This window comes from Delphinapterus leucas, chromosome 11 (assembly GCF_059928025.1).
Source record: "Delphinapterus leucas isolate spDelLeu-1000000601 "Yukka" chromosome 11, BTC_Dleu_Yukka2, whole genome shotgun sequence".
Lineage (NCBI taxonomy): Eukaryota > Metazoa > Chordata > Mammalia > Artiodactyla > Monodontidae > Delphinapterus > Delphinapterus leucas.
Genome location: NC_143139.1, coordinates 93,072,247 through 93,091,824, shown reverse-complemented (window position 1 = coordinate 93,091,824; position 19,578 = coordinate 93,072,247).

Sequence of the window (19,578 nt, the reverse complement as noted above, 5' to 3'; positions counted from 1 at the left end):
GCTCAGTGCGATGGGGCAGAAAAGGAGAAGTCAGGGTCACTGCCCCAAGGCTGACCACCTGGATCTGTGGAGCGGGTCCTGGCCCTCTGGGACTTGGGGGGCGCGGGGGGCAGCTCCTTGACCTCAGACCTGCGCCGGCCCGAGCCGTGTGCCGCGCCGGGTGCTGCCGGGAGATTGGCGAGGTGTGCAGATGGGAGTACAAGGAGAGGGGGTGCCGAGGCCTGGAATAGCTGTGGTTTAGTAACTGCCGGCTTTGCGGCTGTTCTCTCCTTTAATCTGCCACACGTGGGTGCCAAAAAGTAAGACAGGCTCAGCCCGCATCCCAGGCGGTGGGGTGGCAGTGGGGAGTGTGGGCTCTGAGGTCCACAGACCCGGCTCAGGCCCAGCCCTGCTCTTCCTAACCTCTCTGTGCCTCAGTTGCTTTGTCTATAAAATGGGGATAAAAGGAACCAGCTCCTGAGGTTGCCGGGAGTCTCAGGCCTGCACCTGGAGCAGGTGGTACCCCTGTGGTGCACACTCTGTGTGCTTGGGCGTGCTGCTCTCTTCCCGGCTGGAGATGGGGTGCTGACACCCAGCTCCCCCAGGACGGGCTGGAAATTCAGCAAGATTTTACAAGCCGGCGCTGTACTGCCCCAGCAGGCACTCAGTACGGTGGTGCCACTTCTGTCTGCTGCGGCGGGCCCGTCCTCGCAGAGGGCCGTGCGCCCACTGTCGAGATTGGGCCGGGTGACCCGGGGCCGTCGCCGCTGTTTCCCAGACACTGCTTCTCTTGACCTCAGTGGCTTTCCTTCCCTCTGCTCCCTGAGACGTGTGCCAGCCGGGGTCACCCTGACCTTCCTCACAGGCCCGTCCCTGCTCGTGGCCAGTGATTCAACAAGCACTTGCTGACAGGGGCTGCAACAGGAGAGGGTCGTGACGATGCGGAACGCGTCGGAACACACTGGCCTTGACAGTGAGTGGCTGGCAGTCCATTGAGGGAGGCAGACCCAGGAGCAGAAAAGCAGGATGCATTTAAGTAATCTGCTAGTGGGGAGGGAGGGTGGGGTTCAGGGGAATGTGGGGTTCAGGGAAGGGAGGAGCTCTCACTGCCCAGGGCACTGGGGGAGGTGTCACAGAGGAGGTGGCATTGAACTAGGCCGTGGCATTTCCAGGGGAGGGATGAGACGGGGGAACGCCTGGGGAAGGCACCCTCGGGTGAGGGGGCAGGGGCATGTGCAGAACAACAGGGGCCTGAGGAAGCTGGAGAGATGGATGTGGAGGGCAGTGGAGGATTTGGGGGTGCAGCTCCCAAGAGGGTGGAGGGAGGAGGAACGGGATGAAGGTGAGGTTTTTTTTTTTTTTGCGATACGCGGGCCTCTCACTGCTGTGGCCTCTCCCGTTGCGGAGCACAGGCTCCGGACGCACAGGCTCAGCGGCCATGGCTCACGGGCCCAGCCGCTCCGCGGCATGTGGGATCCTCCCGGACCGGGGCACGAACCCGTGTCCCCTGCATCGGCAGGGGGACTCGCAACCACTGCATCACCAGGGAAGCCCGGTGAGGGGTTTCTGGGGTTGAGGACGAGGAAGCTTCCAGCTGTTGAGTGTCCCCCACTTGGCAGGCACTGGGCTCCCTCCCTTATGACCGCGATGTCCTGTATCCTCAACAGACCTCCGAGGTGGAGATCACCGTCCCCATTTACAAATGAAGAAACTGAGGCTGGGCGGGCGAGGTATCTTGCCCAGGTCCAGTTAGGAAGCGACTTCAGCCGGGACCTAGACCCTGGCCTGCCGGCCTCAGCGGCCCTGCTCGTCAGGGCACAAGCTGTGTTCACAGGCCTACTGTTTACCTCCTACCCAGTGGAGAGCTGGGGTCCCCACGGCCAGTCCACACCTCCGTCCGTCGGGCTCCCAGCTGCTTCCTTCCGCCGGCAGCAGGCCTCCACCTCCCCTCTGCTCGGCCTGCCACAGCCCCCGGCATTCACTTAATGGTGGCAGCAACCACAGCCTTGCAGCCACCGCCAGCCCCGGCCCCTCCGGTGCCGTCTGTGTGTGAGCAGCGGTGACTCGCCCACCGACACCTCAGTCCCCTCTGCCGGGCCCAGCCAGAGTAGGCGTAGGGGAGATCGCAGCCTTCTCTGGACACATCTGGAGGCCGAGTCACAGGCCCCGGCCCTCTGCCTGGGAGAGCAGTGCGCGCCGGCCAGGGAGAATGAAACGCTGGTCACCGCACCGGGGCCCGCGGGGGTGGGGGTGGGGGTGGGAGGGGGCCAGGGGCACCGAGGCAGTCGGTGGGAGAAGGCGAAGAGCAAGGACTTGGTAATGGGGCCCGTGGCATCCAAGGCGGCGCGCACGCTGCCAAGGGGACAGACTGCCCTTGAAGCTCGCGGGGGGCCTGTGGAGAAATCTTCTGGTGAATATCTAATGTTGTCTTGGAAGTGATGCAGAGAAGCTCCAGGATCCTGCTCAGCCCACTTCCTGCTCCTCCGGAGAACAGAGCCTACGGGCAGGCAAGGGTGTCCCCTTGGCTTGTGGGCTCCCCGGCCAGCGTCTCCCCCTCCCCGCAGCAGGACTGACAGAGCTTGTGAAGCAAGGCTTAGCTCCTTTTGGGAACAGGGAGCAGAAACCGGAGGGTGTCCTGCAGGCCCCTCCCCCAAGTCTGGGAGGGGAATTGTTCAATTTTAGCCATAAGCCACCACCCTGTTCTATTTTCCTTTTGTTCTCATCTCATATTTAAAGCAACCACCTCCCGCTGCCAGCTGCTGTCTTCAATCCTTAGAAAGATGGGGCGGGAGGGGGCGGGTGGGGTAGAAAGAGGGCAAGCTTCGGAGGCAGCAGACCTGGATCCGTATTCATAATATTGCCAGACTGTCGGGTGCCCCAGGCGTGCCAGGCCCTGCACTAAGCATTTTCCAAACTCTATCTCATTTAAGTCATGCATCCCCCCGTGAGGAGATACTCCCAGCATCCCCCTTTTACAGATGAGGCATCCCAGAGAGGTCAGGCTCGGGGTCTCACAGCCAAGATTCACCGTAGGCCTACAGGACACCCGAGCCCAGCTCTTAAACCTCTCCGGAAGTCTGCCCACCAGCTGGGACAGCCACTCTGCTTCTCAGATCTCAGTTTTCTCACCTGCAAAATAGGGTTCCCAGCTTCTGCCCTGCCTCCTTCCCAGGGTTACTGTAGGACACCAAGGAGATGGTGGCCATGGAGGTGGAATTGCTTTAAGGTTAGAAGTGCTGATTGGGGATTGGGGTCAGGGCCAGTCTGGGGAGCCATCTGCTGCCCTTGGGCCCCCACTTCCACTGGGAGACTTGGGAGTCTGGAAGGTGGGGCTCAGCAGGGGAGGTAGGTAATTACCTCCAAGGCCCTGTCGGCACCGGTGCCCTGCAGGGTCAGAGCGTGAGAGGCAGGGTGACCACACACACACACACACACACACACACATCCAGTGGCCAAGGAACCCAAACAGCGGGGACCAGACCTTCCATCTTGAGTCCCAATAGCAGGCTGTGTCTGTCCTTCCAGCCTCAAAATGGCCCACTGAAGTGAGCTGGGTAAACTCCCTGAGGATCCCCTGCCCTAACAGTAGGGAAATGGCTTCATAGAGAACTTGGGATGTGCCCGAAGCGGGGGCTGGCCTGGGGCAGAGGTTTCTCCTCCACATACCAATAGCCTCAGAGACATGGTAAGAGTGGTGCCAGCTCCTCTAGGACTCTTTCCCCCTTGTGGTCCCTGGACACTCCATCTAGAGGGTCACTTTGTGTCCCCACTGTGCCTCATCTTCTGTCCTGGTATCTACACTTGCTACGTTTTATTGACTTGATGGTGGAGACTATGGCTTATCTCTCTATCACAGGGCCTGATACGTATCAAAGGTGCATTGTGACTAGTGAGCAAGTGAATAAAGATGGTTGGAGGGATGGATGGATGGATGGATGGATGGATGGGTGGATGGGTGACAAATGAGAGGAAAAGTCTTCTCCGGGAAGCTCAGAGCACCAGGGCACACGAGGCAGGCACATGAGTGACAGCTGGGTCAGGGGCGTCCCTTGATTTCTGATGCCCTCGGCCAAATTTCCTGGCCCCTCACAGGAGGCCTCGGCTTTATTTGGGACTCAGAAAGTCACTCCCCTTTGATCTGGTTCGTAAGAAAAGATGAAGACTCAGAAGCAGCATGCGTGGGTTCCCAAGGCTGGAAGGGCTTGCCAAGAGCAAGAGGAGCATCCGGGTTGTGCTCAGACCCGAGTTCCAACACCAGCTCCATCGCTTGCTGGCTGTGTAGCCTTGAGTGAGTCCCTTTCCCTGAGCCCCATTCTCTTCATGGGTAAAGTGGGGTGAAGTCATTGTCCTCCTATCCCAGAGGTCACTGGGAGGGTCAGGCCTATGGAGCAGCAGTTGAAAGGGGGTCAGGGGTGAGCCACTGCCATTAAAGCCTCTGCCAGAGCGTCGTCATTGGCAGGGGAGCCTGCAACGCGGACCCTGCACCCCCAGTTGGCCTCTGTCGACCGCCTTCTGCCTGCTGTCCTGGTGCTCTTCCCAGCCATCACTCAGCAATGATTTAATGAGCTCCGGAGGTGCCAGGCCCTGTGCAGAGGAAATAGGCACCCACTGTGGTCCCTTGCCGTTGGGGACACAGTCTAGGGCAGACGAGCTCTAAAGAGGCTTCCTGGAGAACGCTGTACAGCCCGAGCAGAGATAAGCTGGTGGGTGTTCAGCAGACGCGTGTTCCAGGCAGAGTCCCCTGCGGAAGCCCCTGATGGCCCTGGCAGGTGCAGAAACTCTCCCTTGAACACTGTCTAGTCTGGAGCTCTTTCGGGAGCCTGGAGCCGAGGGGCTTTGCATTATATAACCCCCTACAGGGCTTAGCACAGGGCTTTGTACACAGCTGGTGCTCAATAAATGTTAAGTGAATGCCCTTATCATTTGCAAAACCTTTCAGCGCATTCCTTGTGCTGCTTCTGCTGGGGTCAGGGACATGGGACAGTGGGACAAGCTTGCCGACCTGGAGGAGCTTGCAGTTACGCAGACATGGAGCTAGCAGGACAGCTCCATGTGCAAAGTGCCATTGTGGGGCATGGGTGCACCCAGGAGGGGCGCCGAGACCAGAGGAGTGACATTGAACTGAAATGGACCTGAGTTCAATACGAGGGGAAGGAATTGAGGCAGAGCTCGGGATGTGTATACAAGCCCTGAAGACAGAGCGTGACATTTTCAGAAAACAAGGCCATTTGGTGGGGCGGGGGCGGGGGAGATGAGCAGGTTGGGGCGACAGTTGAGAGACGCCTCCGGAGAGTCAGGCAGGGGCCAGGCCTTCGTGGGCCTCATTCGCTGCAGTAAGGATGGAAGTGGGGGCAGTGAAGGAGGTGACAGCATGCGCGTGGCAGGGTCTAGCTGCCACACAGCGGGCAGGCTGGGGGTTCAGGGGGAGGCCTGCACCGGGATGGAGAGGGTGCTGAATCGGGGGAAGCAACAGTGTGCAGGGACCCACTGAGTGTTGGGGACGCAGGGTTGGATGGAGGGCCTCGAGGAGGCATGGGGAGGGGTCGCTCAATCCTTCCTTGGGCTGGGTGGTCCTTGCATTTCCCCCGCCCCCAGCTTAGAGCCCCTGTGGACCTGGGAGGGGCAGTGCCACCCTGGAGATGGACCAGCTTCTTTGGAGGTTTGTCCAGAGCCAGGAGTGGGGCAGGGTAAGCATTCTGTTATTGAGGAGCCCGGAGCCCAGCCCTGCCTTCCCCTTGACCTGCGGCCCCTTCTCTTATCAGTGCTCCTAACCCCACCCCAGCCTACCTGGCTAGGGCTTCCTCCCTTGCCCCGCCTCCACTGCATCCCCAGAGCCTTGGGCACTCCCTGGACTCCATCTCTGGGCACCCCTCCAGGAGATGGCCCTCCCTCTGTGGCTGGCTCCAGCAGATGCCACCTCACTCTATCCTCGCAGTATCCGCGCCCCCTTTGAGGCTACCTGGGCGACCTAGCTCCCTGGCCTTCCAGCTGTTTGCATAGCGGCCATGGTACCACCTCCAGATCCTGGGACTCATCTCGGTGGCCCTGCTGCTACACTTGACTTCCCCCTCCTCTTGGGCCCCTTTAGGTGGCCTTGTCACAGCCAGGGCATCCCTTGCCTGATCCCCCCTGCCCCCAGTTCGGGAGCCCCTGGAGGCACTTAGCCCAAAGCTGTGGGGGCTTCAGGAGCCGCAGGACTTCAAGGGTGGCAAGGGCTCTGTGGAGAGAGGGGCTGCCCAACAGAGCCTGGGGCCACAGTCCTGCAGGAGGGCCAGGGCGAACGGGGTGAGCTCTCTGCCCACCCCGTCTACACAGCCATGTCACGCTGGGGGAGAAGGACAAGCTCTTCCATGTCACCCAAGGAGAAGTTCGCTGACCAACAGCGAGAGTGCCGAACGGACATTCAGGGACTCGAGGGTGGGGCTCAGCTGGTTTCTCCCTCGCCTCCGGGCCCCTCTGTCCCAGACTCCCTCTGTCCTCTCTCCCGGCATCCCTCTTGCTGGATGCTGTGCATGCTGGGCCAGTCCCTACATTCAGCAGTGGCTCTAACCCCGGGCCTTGGCTGAGAACCCTGCTAACACGGTGAGCGCTGTGCTCCCACAGGATGCGGGTGCCAGGGAGAGGCCTTGCTGCCCAGACTGGCCAGGAGGGCGTCTCAGAGGAAATAGCATTTGAGCTGGGCCTGGAAGGGGTTCCTGCATGCCCCAGGGAGGTGAGGAGGGGTCAGGGCATTGCAGCTAAAGTCGCTGTGGGTGGGAGTGGACAGAGCTGAAACCGAGGCTGGGTGAGGCACACACCTGTCATCCAACCGGCAGCAGCGAACCAAGGAGGGCTTCTTGAAGGATCGTGATGCCAGAGAGCCAGGAAAAAAGGTCTCCTGGCCTCTTCTCCCAGCTCGGAGGGCTGACAGGAGACAGCCAGTGGGCCAGTCACCTGCCCTGCTAGTCAGTATGAGCTGGGCTGTGAGTTATACTGTAGGCCCAGGAGACCACGGCCTCCTAACCCAGCTCCCTTACCCACATCTCACTCACCCATCGTGACTAGAAGGACCACGCTGCTCCCTGGTTTAACCCCCACCCAATAGATTCCCCACTGCCCCAGGATAAAACCCAGCTCCTCACCCAGCCCGCAAGGCCCAGCATGGCCTGGCCTCACTGCTTCTCAGCAGGGCCCAGCTGCCTGGGCATCCAGCGCCAGCCGTGCCCCTTGGGTGTGGGGTTCCAGGGTCAGTGAGGGCCAAGCCAAGTTGACAGAGCCGCCCAGCCAGACCCCCTGGGGTACCTACCTCACCTGGTGATGTTCCCACATCAAGGAGGCTGAGTTGTACCCCCAGCATGACCAGCTGGGCCTGTCCTGTTGGAAGAGGGGCTACCAAGAGGGTCGTGGCCTTGGGTACAGCCAAGTGCACCCCGTGGCCCCACCCCATGCTCCCCATCCACCAGCCCTGCCCTCCCCGACCCCATCTCCACCTTGCAGTCCAGAAGTCTAGGGAAACCCAGATAAAGCAGCCCCAGCAGCAGGCCCTCTTCAGATCCAGGAGATGAGGACCTGGGAGGGGAGCTCTAGGCTCTGCCGTGGACTAGCTCTGGGTCTCCAGGACCAGCCACCCCGCTCTGGGCTCATTTCCTCCTCTGTGCCGCTTTTGCAGTGCCCTTCGGCCAACGCTTCCATGGTACAATTTTCCAACTCTGCTCGGGACGCCTCCTGCTTCCCCCAAGGTGAGTTCCTTCCTCCACCACTAGGGGTCCTCTGGGAGGCTGGTCTCACTGCTGCTGGCGGTGCGGGGCGACCTCTCGTGGACACATGTGGGCATAACCTGGCTCGTCCCTGACTGCCCCGGCCGGGACCGCAGGAGGGCGCTGGGAGGGCCGGCCCGGCTCTGCCCACAGCCTGCTCTCCTCCCAGGCCCAGGGGGCCACAGGCCACCTCCTCGGGTTCATTGGGCCCAAGTGGGAAAAGGCGTGGTGGCTTTGAATCAGTCGGACCTGACTTCCTTCCGCTCTTCACTGGCAAACCTTTACTGAGCACCTGCTGTGTGCCTCGCCTGTGTGGGTACTGAGACAGCCACCTAAGAGCAGGCAGGTCCCCACTGTTACTGAAGTTGTGGTCCAGCCAGGCCCCTGTGCCTCCACTTCACACTCCGAGCCCCACGTCCCTCCTGTAACTTTGCCTGCTCGACAGCCCCACCTCGCAGGGCTGCCACGACAACAGAGGTACTGGTGATCGGGCCCTGGCCCAGGGCAGACACCCGGGACCCAGTGACTCCCTCGGTAGGTCACCAATCCCTCCTCCCCCACCCCCCCACTTCCACACTCTGCTGCCCCTTTTCCCAGAGGGCTGTTCCAAGGGCTTCCAGCGGGACCTCACAAATCCCAGTGCCTGAGCACCTCCCCCCATGCTGGGCCGCCTCTTCTGGGAGATCATTTCGGTGCTACCCCCGCCCACCCAAGGAAGGGGTCAAGTTAATAGAATTTGACTGCGAAGCTCTTTATAAAATAAAGATCCTTTCATAGGCTGAGGGAGTGCTCTAAAATTTGCCTTTCAGGCCCCTTTGGATTTTCTGCTCAGTAGGTTTGCTTAAAGCGGGGCAGTTCTGAGCCCCTCCCCCTCCAATGGCCAACCCAAGCCAGAGCATCTGGGCTTAAATACTGTCACCCCAGGCCCCAGAGAAAAACACAGGCTGGGCTAGTCCCTCTCAGCCCCCAGGGAGCCCTCCCAGAAAGCAAGAAGGCAGACCCTTGATACTTCATTCTGTGTCTGGGAGTGTCCTATCCAACCCCAAGCCTACAGTCCCCCTGAGGAGGGACTCTTGCCATGCTCCACACTCCTTCCCAAAAAAGAAAAGAAAAGAAAAAAACAAACCCAGGGACATTCCTCCACAGCCACTCACACATCTGTAATTTACCTGGTGATGCAGGGTGAGTACACTGAAGCACAGAGAGGTTTAGCATCCTGCCCAGGGTCACACAGCCATGGGAACTTCACAGAGAAGGGAATCCGGAGCAGACTACAAGTGCAGTGTTCTGCAGAGACACCAGGCCCATTTTCCTGGACCATCTGGCTCACCTTCAGAAAGGCCTGCCTGTAGACCAGTTTGGGAAGGAAGCCAGGGAGCCGGCAGGTAAGTGCGAGGCTCCCTGCTGGTTCTCATTTCATCCTCACCACGGTCTCTCAAGGTAGATGACACTATTCCACTTTTGACAGATGAGGAAACCAAGACCCAGGGAGGCAAAGCCACATCCACAGTCACACTGCTCTCCCACAGGTGCCGGATTCTGTCCCTGACGCTGCGGGCAGGTTGCTGACATGCCCCCTCCACCAGGACAGCAGGTCTCTGGCCTCTGACCGCTGGGCTCTGGAGTGGAGAGCCAGGTAGGGAGTGGGCAGGGGGCCTTTCCATCTAATGTCAGGCTGACCCAGGACCAGGAGACCCCTGCCAGCTTCTACTTCTCTGACTTGGAGCAGCACAATTCAGAAATGATGGCTTTTCTCCTGGCTGGTGCGCCTCCCCTGGCCAGGTTCCTGGCAGCTCTGGGCCTGCGCCTCGGGAGCACAGACAGATCGGCAGACCTCCTCAAGCTCATCCCGGCCCTGGGGTTCCCTGCCCCCACCCCGACTCTCCAGGGACAGATTCTTCCCCTGATGCTTGGCCCCGAGCCTGGGGACCACCTGGGGGCTGGCATCCATGGTGTGTCAGACCCTCTGGCCTCATCATTCACCAGATGCTTTCCTTGGCCAAGCCCCTTAATTTCTCCAAGCGCAGCTTCCGGTAGAGGTGATGGTCACCTTACATCTCACTTTTCAGGGATTTTAGTGAGCTAATAGGGGGTAGGAAAGTTGCCTGGCACCTGATTAACAGGCACTAAATAAAAGCGTGTTTCTTTCCCTTTCCTTTCTTCTGGGGCAGAATCCTGGATTTCTGGAGGTCCCCGTGGCCGTGGGCCGAAGGGTGAATATTATCAAGGATATTTGAGACGTCACCACTAGCAAGAGAGCTCTGCAAAACCTTCTTCACATCCCCAGGTGAGTGGGCCCACCTCTCCAGAGTCCCCGGCCTGGGGAGACAGGCAAATCGAGAGCCCTCCTCATGCTGAGCCACCCCCTGAGGCCTGCCCCTGCCCACTCTGTCCCCCACACCAGCCACACCTCAGTGCTTCTCCCTGGGCACCCCGCGTCCAGGGTGGACGTCGACGTGGTCCTCTGGACTCCGCCTACTCAGTCTGTGAGCTTCTCCTTGCCAGCCCCAGAGATGGAGCCTCAGACACTGGCCTGCCTCTGGCAGGGGACAGGGGGACAGTGCTAACGACAAAGGTAGCAGAGGTTACAGGGTACTGTGAAGGGGCACATAGCCCACCCTGGGGTCCAGAGGGACTTCCTGGAGGAGACGCCATTGTCACTAGGATTTGAAAGATTTAAGAGCGTCGTTGTGTGTGTGTGTGTGTGTCAGTGTGCGTGTGCGTTAGATGAGAGTTAGCCAAGAGAGCAAAGGTGAGACAGGACAGGCTGCCAGGTAGAGGTCACAGCACCAGCAGAAGCATGGAGCCTGGGAACAGCATGATGGGTGAGGGAAGCATAGGCAAGTCGCTGAGGCTGTTACTGGAATTTGAGGAGAGAAAGGAACAGACTGGGGACTGAGGTTCGGAGAAGTGGAGTGACTGACCGAGCAACACGGCTAATGAATCAGCCTGGCTCCAGGGCCTGTGCTCTCTCTACTATCCCAGGCCGGCTACAGAGAGGGCATGGTTGTCAGGATCTGGGCACAGGTGTTGCTGGGATCTGGGCTAAGTGGCAGAAGTCACATCAACCAGAGGTGGGTGCAGAGTCAGAGCCCAAGGGAGTCACCTCTTCCTGGCAGAATGTGGGGCAGGGGTCCTTCTGCCCCCGACCCCCCGACCCCATGCCCAGCACCGGGGCCGGGGCCTTGCATGGGCTAAACCTGGGGAGCCTGGGGGACCTGCTGAGGGACAGGAGCCAGGCAGGACCTGCCGCAGGACCTGGCCCACTTGGCACCGCCCACGGCCTTCATCCTCCCTCAGCAGAAAACCACGTATGCACCTCCTACCACGTAGCCCGCACTGTGCGGCCACCCCACGTGTTGCAGGGCTCTGGGGTCCCCTTTCTGCCCAAAGCCAGCCTGGCCAAATGCCACAGCTGCGGCAGCCCCTCCAGATGCTCCCACAGCAGGAGCAAGGAGGCCAAGAGAGTCAGGGCAGACCTCTCACCTAGAACAGCTGTGGTCAAGCCACGGGCCTCCTCTCAATGCCCACCATGGTCCCCCCACTTCTCCTCTAAGGTGTAGGGCAGTCACTGGTCAAAGGGAAAGAGGAACGTGCTTTGGAGTCAGAAGGCCCTGGCTTTGTTAGTAACTGGCTGTATCACCTTAAACAAATCACATCTCTGAGCCTTAGTTTTCTCATCTGTAAAATGGAGACAACAATGCCTATCAGGAATGTTATTCATTCATTCAACAGGTATTTATTGAGCTCTTACTATGTGCCTGACCCTATATTAGGCACTGAGGCAGTGAACAAAACAGGTCAAATCCCTGCCCTCAGAGAGCTTACTTTCAAGAGGGGAAGTACTGACAATAAATAACAACCACAAATAAGTACAATGTAGGGTGTGTTTGATGGTGATCTGTGGAGAAAAGGAAGCAGGGAAGGTGGACTGCAGGGAGGGGTAGGTGGGACTGTTCTTAACAGGGCAGTTTGAGAAGAGCATGGCCTCGTTGGGAACATGGAGAATGAGCCACGTGGCCATTGCAGGGTCGGGCCCCAGGCGGGGGAGCAGCAGAGCAAAGGTTGAGGTAGGGCTGAAGGTCACGTGGCTGCAGCGCCTGGTGTGGTCCAGGCACTGCCTCTTCTCCCCGCCAGAGGTCAGGCCCCTCGAGGACAGGCATCGTGGTCCTGCTCACTGGGAACCCCAGGGCCTGGCGCGTGTTAGATGAATTAATCAGTGGCCACATCCTTTACTAGAGAAAACGGAGCCCAGAGAGGAATAGTGCCTGAGCTGAGCTCCTTCCCCAAGTTAAGGGCACAACTGGGATTGGGACCCCGTCTGCCGATAACCCCCGGGCCCTTTTCACGACACCCTGAGCCTGTCGGCCGTCGCCCTCCTCCCTGGGCCCAGCCTGGCCTGGCCATCTCCACATCACTGGGGTGGCCGTGGGCTGCCTGGCGCTGCTGAGCCAAGCTGCGCCCCCGTTTCGGGCCTCCCTCTCAGGTGGTAGGTGAGCCTGGGCTGCTGTGCCAGGTCCAAGGGACTCCCACCTGCTCCCGTCGTCAGCGTGACCGTCCTGGGCTTCCTCCTGGGTGAGAAGCAAGCGCTGGGAAGCCGGCCAAGCCAGTCGTCCTTTTGTTTGCTTGTTTTGTTTCTGGCAGCAGAATTCTTTTTGCAAACAACTTTGTCCAGGGAACCCCAGTGTGGGAAACAGAGAGTACAGACCAGCTCTAGTTGAGGGGATGGGGGAAGCCCGGCCTCCAGGAGGCCCCTGAGCCCTCTCCGATCTGAGGGAACACTGGGCGAGCTGCTCTCTTGGCCACATGCCCATCCTCTCTGTAGGCCGGTGGGGCTCAGAGGCCTGAGCTCTCTGCAGCTGGTCAGCCTCGCTGGTAACCAGGCCCACTGCTCCCAGGCCTGCCCTCCAGGCTCCTGACTCCCTTCTCGGTGGGTGGGCGCTGCAGGCTGCAGCCTCCCCACACCTGAGACCCCACTGGCCTCCCTGTGGACCCCTATGGCTCCCCTCACCCGGCATTGGGGGGCCTTCCCGACCTGAGCATTTCTAGAGTGACAGTAGCTATAAGTCTTTGATGGGCAACCCCCTCACTATTACCCCAGTGTCCCCGCAGGCCCTTCCTACCTTTACCTACCTGGGAACGCCCCCAGGGGAAAGCCCTCGCTAGACGGGCCCCCTGCATTGGGAGTGCGGAGTCTTACCCGCTGGACCACCAGGGAAGTCCCTCTCGATGTGTTTTTATGTGTTCGTGTGTGTCTGTGTGTCTGTGTGTGTGTCCCGGTGTGTGTTTGGAGGTGACCACAAACTTTCCTCTGTCTCTCCAAGTGCTAAGGGAGCAGGGGAGGGCTGCCCCGGGGCTGTTTTGCCCACTGTCGCTCTGAAGACATCCACGAACCACCACAGGTGAGGTTCAGATACAGACACTGAGTTTCAGGTCTGGGGAGACCCAGAGGATACACAGCGCCACCCCTTCTTTATCCTAAGATGTGCAGCACAGATTCATTAATTCAGTCATAATATTTCAAATGAGTTTTTTAAAAAAATCACTTGAAATAAAGATCATTTCATGTAACCCTCACAATAACCCCATGAAGCATTATTGTCCCCAGAGAGGCAGCTTCGAGGGCTCCACGGCCCCTGCTACACGAGCAGTAACAGCTGCTTCCCGGCTCATTGCGAAGTTGCATCAGTGGCCTCGCCCACCCCACCCCGACCCTGTTTGAGGCCATGGCTGAGTGGGCTACAGGGACAATCAATCCCCTCCTAGTCCCTCCAGGGCAGGGGGCCACTGGGCCTGAGGCCAGGGTAGCTCCATTCAGAGAGCCTTGTGGCCCTTGGTGATGTGGCCTCCCTCCTGATGGTCAGGACAGCAGTGACCACCCCAGGATGGGCCCTGGAACCCCAAGGACTAAGGAGGTTTGGCTTCTAACAGCCAAAGCCCCGGTTGTTTTTCTGTCCTTCTCGAGTTCTTTCCCTGCTGGCCAGCCCGGTGTCTTTGCCAGCTGCTCCAGACCGTGGTAGGAGAGGGCGTCCCCAGCCCCTGTCCAGCCAGGAGTATTGTTACCAAGACATGAATCAAGTCAGGTGTCCTGCCAACTGTCACCAGCCCGAACCTCAGGCTCACTGCACTTCACAGACAAGAGGGCCCCCCAAAAAGCTACGTGCAAAAATCAGTCTTTCATTTATAACGCACACAAGAGGCTTGTTAGTGACAAAGAGCTCGAGAAGAGAAGGGGTCCTCCTTCACCTCCCCTGGTCAAGTGAAGAAGCTTTTGAGAAAGGAATAACCACCTCCTAACTACTTAGGGATCCTCGTATCAGCCAGCACAGGCCCGGGCACACTTGTGCCCACAGCACAGGGTCACAAATGCCATGGCAGAGGGCAGGGGGAACTCGGAGGAGGCGGCCTGTGTCCTGATCTTGCAGGTGCAGATCAGCCTGCTAGGCAAGCGGGGAGGTCAGCTCACGAAGCAGGAGGAGCAAAGGCGGGGCGGCGCGAGCAGCCCTGGAGGTTTGGGTTTTTTAAGTAAATAGCTCTTATGTATTGTTTTTAGATTAATTAGTTAATTTATTTATTTTTGGCTGCACTGGGTCTTCAGCGGGCTTTCTCTGGTTGCAGCAAGCAAGGGCTACTCTTTGTCGTGGTGCGCGGGTTTCTCATTGCGGTGGCTTCTCTTGTTGCGGAGCACGAGCTCTAGGCGCGCGGGCTTCAGTAGTTGTGGTGCAAGGGCTTAGTTGCTCCGCGGCATGTGGGATCGTCCTGGACCAGGGCTCGAACCTGTGTCCCCTGCATTGGCAGGCGGATTCTTAACCACTGAGCCACCAGGGAAGTCCCCTTCACGGAGTATTTGAGGAAGGGTCAGTGTGCTGGGGTGCCCCAGAACACCCCAGGTTCCATGATTCTCTAGGAGGACTCATAGGGCCTGGCCGAGTAGTAGTCATGGCTATTTTCGCAAAAGGATACAGAGCTTGATTAGCAAAGGGAAAGGGCGTGAGGGCCACGTCTGGAGGAAACCAGGCTCAGGCCTCCGAGGGCCTGGGAGGGTCCCTCCCAGTGGAGTCACAGGCGCTTAACGTCTGCTTAAGGAAGATCCTTCTGGAAACTTTATGGTGTCTGGAGGGGAGGGGGGACAGCTAGGGGAAGCGCAGAAATCACCCAGAGTCCAGTTCTGGAACTGGGGTTCACTGGAGAGGACAACAGCATGAGAGGCCTCAGGGGGGCAGAGGGACTGTTGGGCGGGAAGAGGGAGGTGGCACTGTGCTGACGGGTCCCGGGGGACGGGGTGGCAGAAGGTGGTGCAGGATCCAAGGAGCCTGTCCTGGGAGGGCAGCTGGTGGTTAGGGGTGGGGGTGGACTGGGGCGTGAGACAGGGGCAGGGACCCAGCTCTGGAGGATCTGGGGTGGGCGCTGGGTGCTACACAGAGGCCGGAAGAGGAAGGCGGAGAAATTGCTCGAATTATGAATAGCTTCAGCCTCCTCGGCCCCTAGAGCAAAACTGCTGAGAATTAAACACAGGAGGGTGGAGTAACTGAGAAGTAGGGGATAGGACAGGGAGATGCAGGCGAAAACAGGAGCATTTGAAGCACGTCAGACAATAAGCAAAACAGGCATCAGCTCAGGCCCCACCCCTCCCAACTCTCCCAACACCTCCCAACACCCCCAACACCTCCCAACACCCCACACTCCTCCCAACACCCCCAACACCTCCCAACACCCCCATCCCTCCCAACACCCCACACCCCTCCCAACACCCCACACCCCTCCCAACATCCCCAACACCCCCAACCTCTCCCAACACCCCGCACCCCTCCCAACACCACCAACACCTCCCAACACCCCCAACACCGCCCAACACCCCGCACCCCTCCCAACACCCCCACACCCCTCCCAACACCCCCAACACCTCCCAACACCCCCCACCCCTCCCAACACCCCCAACCGCTTCCAACACCGCAACCCCTCCCAGCTCCAACACCTCCCAACAGCCCCCACGCTTCCCGACACCCCGAACACCTACCAACACCCGCCACCTCTGCCAACACCCCCCACCCCTCCCAACACCCCCAAACCCTCCCAACACCCCCCACCCCTCCCAACACCCCCAACACCTCCTAACACCCGCACCCCTCCCAACACCCCAACACCTCCCAACACCTCCTAACACCCCCACCCCTCCCAACACCCCAACATCCTCAACACCTCCCACACACCCAACTCCTCCCAACACCCCCAACCCCTCCCAACCCCAACACCTCCCAACACCCCCCCACCCCTCCCAACACCCCCAACCCTTCCCAACACCCCCCACCCCTCCCAACACCCCAACACCTCCCAACACCCCACACCCCTCCCAACACTCCCACCCCTCCCAACACCCCCAACACCTCCCAACACCCCACACTCCTCCCAACACGCCCAACACCTCCCAACCCCAACACCTCCCAACACCCCCACCCCTCCCAACATCCCCAACACCCCCAACCCCTCCCAACACCCCGCACCCCTCCCAACATCCCCAACACCCCCAACCCCTCCCAACACACCACATCCCTCCCAACACCCCCAACACTCCCAACCCCCCAACCCCTCCCAACACCCCCAACACCTCCCAACACCCCACACCCCTCCCAACACCACAAACACCTCCCAACACCCCAACCCCTCCCAACACCCCCAACCACTTCCAACACCCCAACCCCTCCCAACCCCAACACCTCCCAACAGCCCCCACCCTTCCCGACACCCCGAACACCTACCAACACCCGCCACCTCTACCAACACCCCCCACCCCTCCCAACACCCCAACACCTCCTAACACCCCCACCCCTCCCAACATCCCCAACACCTCCCACACCCCCAACTCCTCCCAAGCCCAACACCTCCCAACACCCCCCACCCCTCCCAACACCCCCAACCCTTCCCACACCCCCAACCCTTCCCACACCCCCAACCCTTCCCAACACCCCCCACCTCTCCCAACACCCCAATACCCCAACACCTCCCAGCAGCCCCCACCCCTTCCAACACCCCCCACCCCTCCCAACACCCCCCACCCCTCCCAACACCCCTAACCCCTCCCAATACCCCCCACCCCTCCCAACACCCCCCACCCCACCCCATGACCGAGCTGTCCATGTGCCGCAGGCACTGTGCTGGGCATGGAGTCACGTAACTCACTCCCAAGCACGTCCTGGGGGCTGGAAAGGTTCGGGGAGGGTGATTGGAGTAAAGACGGGGGCAGCTACGGCAGTGGGGAGGGCTGAGCCTGGGGTGGGCTCTGGAAGGGACCCCAGAAGCAGTTCATTCAGCCCCTGGGTGGGCAGGCTGAGGCTTGCCGCAGGTCACGTCACTCCCAAGTAGCAGCCCCGGTCTACCATCCGTGTTTTCCACACCCTCAGGCGTGTGCACGTGTGCACACACACACACCCCAGCTGCTAAAGGCAAGTCCCGTCTTGGACGAGTGGGGTGAAGGGGCAGCCCCAGGCCATCCCTCCCTGGACCCACCCTCCCCTCCCACCCTTCGGAATCAAGGAGTCAACATTCCTGAGCCCACAGCTCCGGACCACCAGGCCCAACAGCCCGGGCCGGTGGCTGCAGGCCATGCCGGTTATGATGCCCAGGGGCACAGACTGGGGGCCCTGGGAGGTGTTACTGGAGGCCAGCCCATAGGCCTGAGCCAGGTAGGTGACCACATTTAGCCTCTGCAGCCCTGCCTCGCTCCACCTGTGCGCCACCAAAGCCAGCCACCCAGATTCCCCTACACCTGGAGGGCTTTGGCTCTCAGGAAGTAGAGACCTCCAGGAAACGGGCGGTGGGGGCCATGCTGGGCACAGAAGGTGGACTGAATGAACTGGGGTCCCCAGACTGAAATGCCCTCAGCCATGACCCAGGGCCCGCCAGCCCTGCACCCTCCCTGGGGACCACACTGAGTGCCTCGTGATGGAACATGCCTCCCCAGGCAGGCTGCAGTGCTGATGGCTGGGTGCTGAGTGCCCCTCCGAGGTCTGTCCTGCCTGGGCGAGGCATGCCGGTCACACCAACCATAACACTGTGGCAAAGACTGGCCACCTCGTGAGGACTCATGCAGCCCCTTCTCCCCAGGCCTTGGAGAACAGGGAAGGGCGGCAATGACTGCCACGCCCCACCCCACCCCGTCATGCGGGCCACTCCTCCCGCCCTTCAGGTCACCATCTCTGGCAGCCTCTGTGACTCCCCAGATCTGGGTGAGGAGTCACAGCCAGACCTTACACGCAGCAGGCACGATGTCAGGGCCTACCACACTTACAGGGCCCACGGAGATGTTTTAATTATTTTTATCAATCAGAAGGGGGGAAAGTGGATATAATCCAGCCTGGATTATATTCTTCTTTATAGCAGCACAATCACAAAATAGAATTTTTAATCCTTTTTTGGAAGAAGGGGCCCACAGAAGTCGTACTGAGGCCCTGGTCACGGGGGACCCTTAGAGGCCTGTGTGCCTCCCGGGGCCTTGCTGTGTGGTGATGATCTGCTCACTTGATGGCCTCCTCCAGAAGGGCCACGTCTTACTGTCAGAGCAGGCACACAGTAGGCAATGGGTGAATAAATACACGCTTGTAAATTAAAAAGCGGTTTGCATTGACTGAGCACTTGCCCTGTGCCAGGCACTGTGCTCAGCTCCTGAGAAACAGACGTGCCCATTTTACAGATAAGGACGTGGAGGCTGAGAAAGGCTAAATGACTCGCACGAGTTGTTCACCAGGAAAGCCCAGGTGTCAAGCCTGCACCACTGGCCAGCAATGTCCCCACGGGAGGTGGAGCAGCTGGTGGATGTGTCATTTCCAGGAGGGACAACCTCACATAGATATCAGGCAAGTCCCCCGATGTCAGCCTACGAGTTCTGACACATGGGCCAGTGCCCTTGAAGGCCCCAGTGCCGCCCTGACCTTCCTCCAGGCCACAGCCCATGCGGGCTGTTCCTCCATGCACCCAGGCGCTGTGCTGGGGGCATGATGAGTGATCATTGTAGCCCACACTCTCTGTGTACCAGGCACCAGCCCGTCTAACCCTCATGGTACCCCTGGGGGCTGTGACTGTTATTCCTGTTCCAGAACACCGCCTGAGAAGTGGGCAGAGACAGGGATGCGGGAGCCATTCCTTCCACCTTGGGAACTTGGAGGCAGGGAAGCAAGCCTTCATGAGACAAGAGACCTTTGAGTGCATCCATGAACGATTAGGATTTCATTAGGTAGAGAAACAGGGCAAGGGCATTCTAGGCCGGGGCACAGCCTGAGCAAAGGTGTGGGAGTGGAAGGGGCCCCGGGGCGCCGCTGAGGAGGGATCTGCTCTGGACTGCAAGTGAGGCCGCAGGGAGTATCGGACTGCTGGCTTTCCGAGGCTGTACGAGGGAGGGGGATGTTTGAAGATTGGGGAGCTGCAGTCAGGCGGGCACTTGGTGCACGTTTATCGAGCATTTATGAGGAGCCAGGCATTGTAATAGGCATGGGGGAACAGAGATGACTAGGGCACAGTCACCCACTAGAACCTGCCTGGGAAAGTCCATCTCGGCGGGGGATCCACATCTGTCCCTGGCGCCCCGGCAGGCCCCGGCGTCTTTCCCTCCTCGACTGGACTTCTTCCATAAAACAGGCCTAACTGCACTTGCCACCTGGTGACGGAGGCTCCCTGGATAAAAGATTCTGTAAATACAGAGCCCTGTCGCCAGACTGGGCGGGGTGGAGTAGGGAGGTCGCATCAGATTCCCAGGAGGCAGAGAAACAGCCCCTGGGGGGCCGAGGGGCCACCAAAATCCTCTGAGGTTACCGCCTCTTGGTGGCTGTCAAACGTATTCCTGCAGCCAGGAAGTCTGACATTAAAGTCCCCC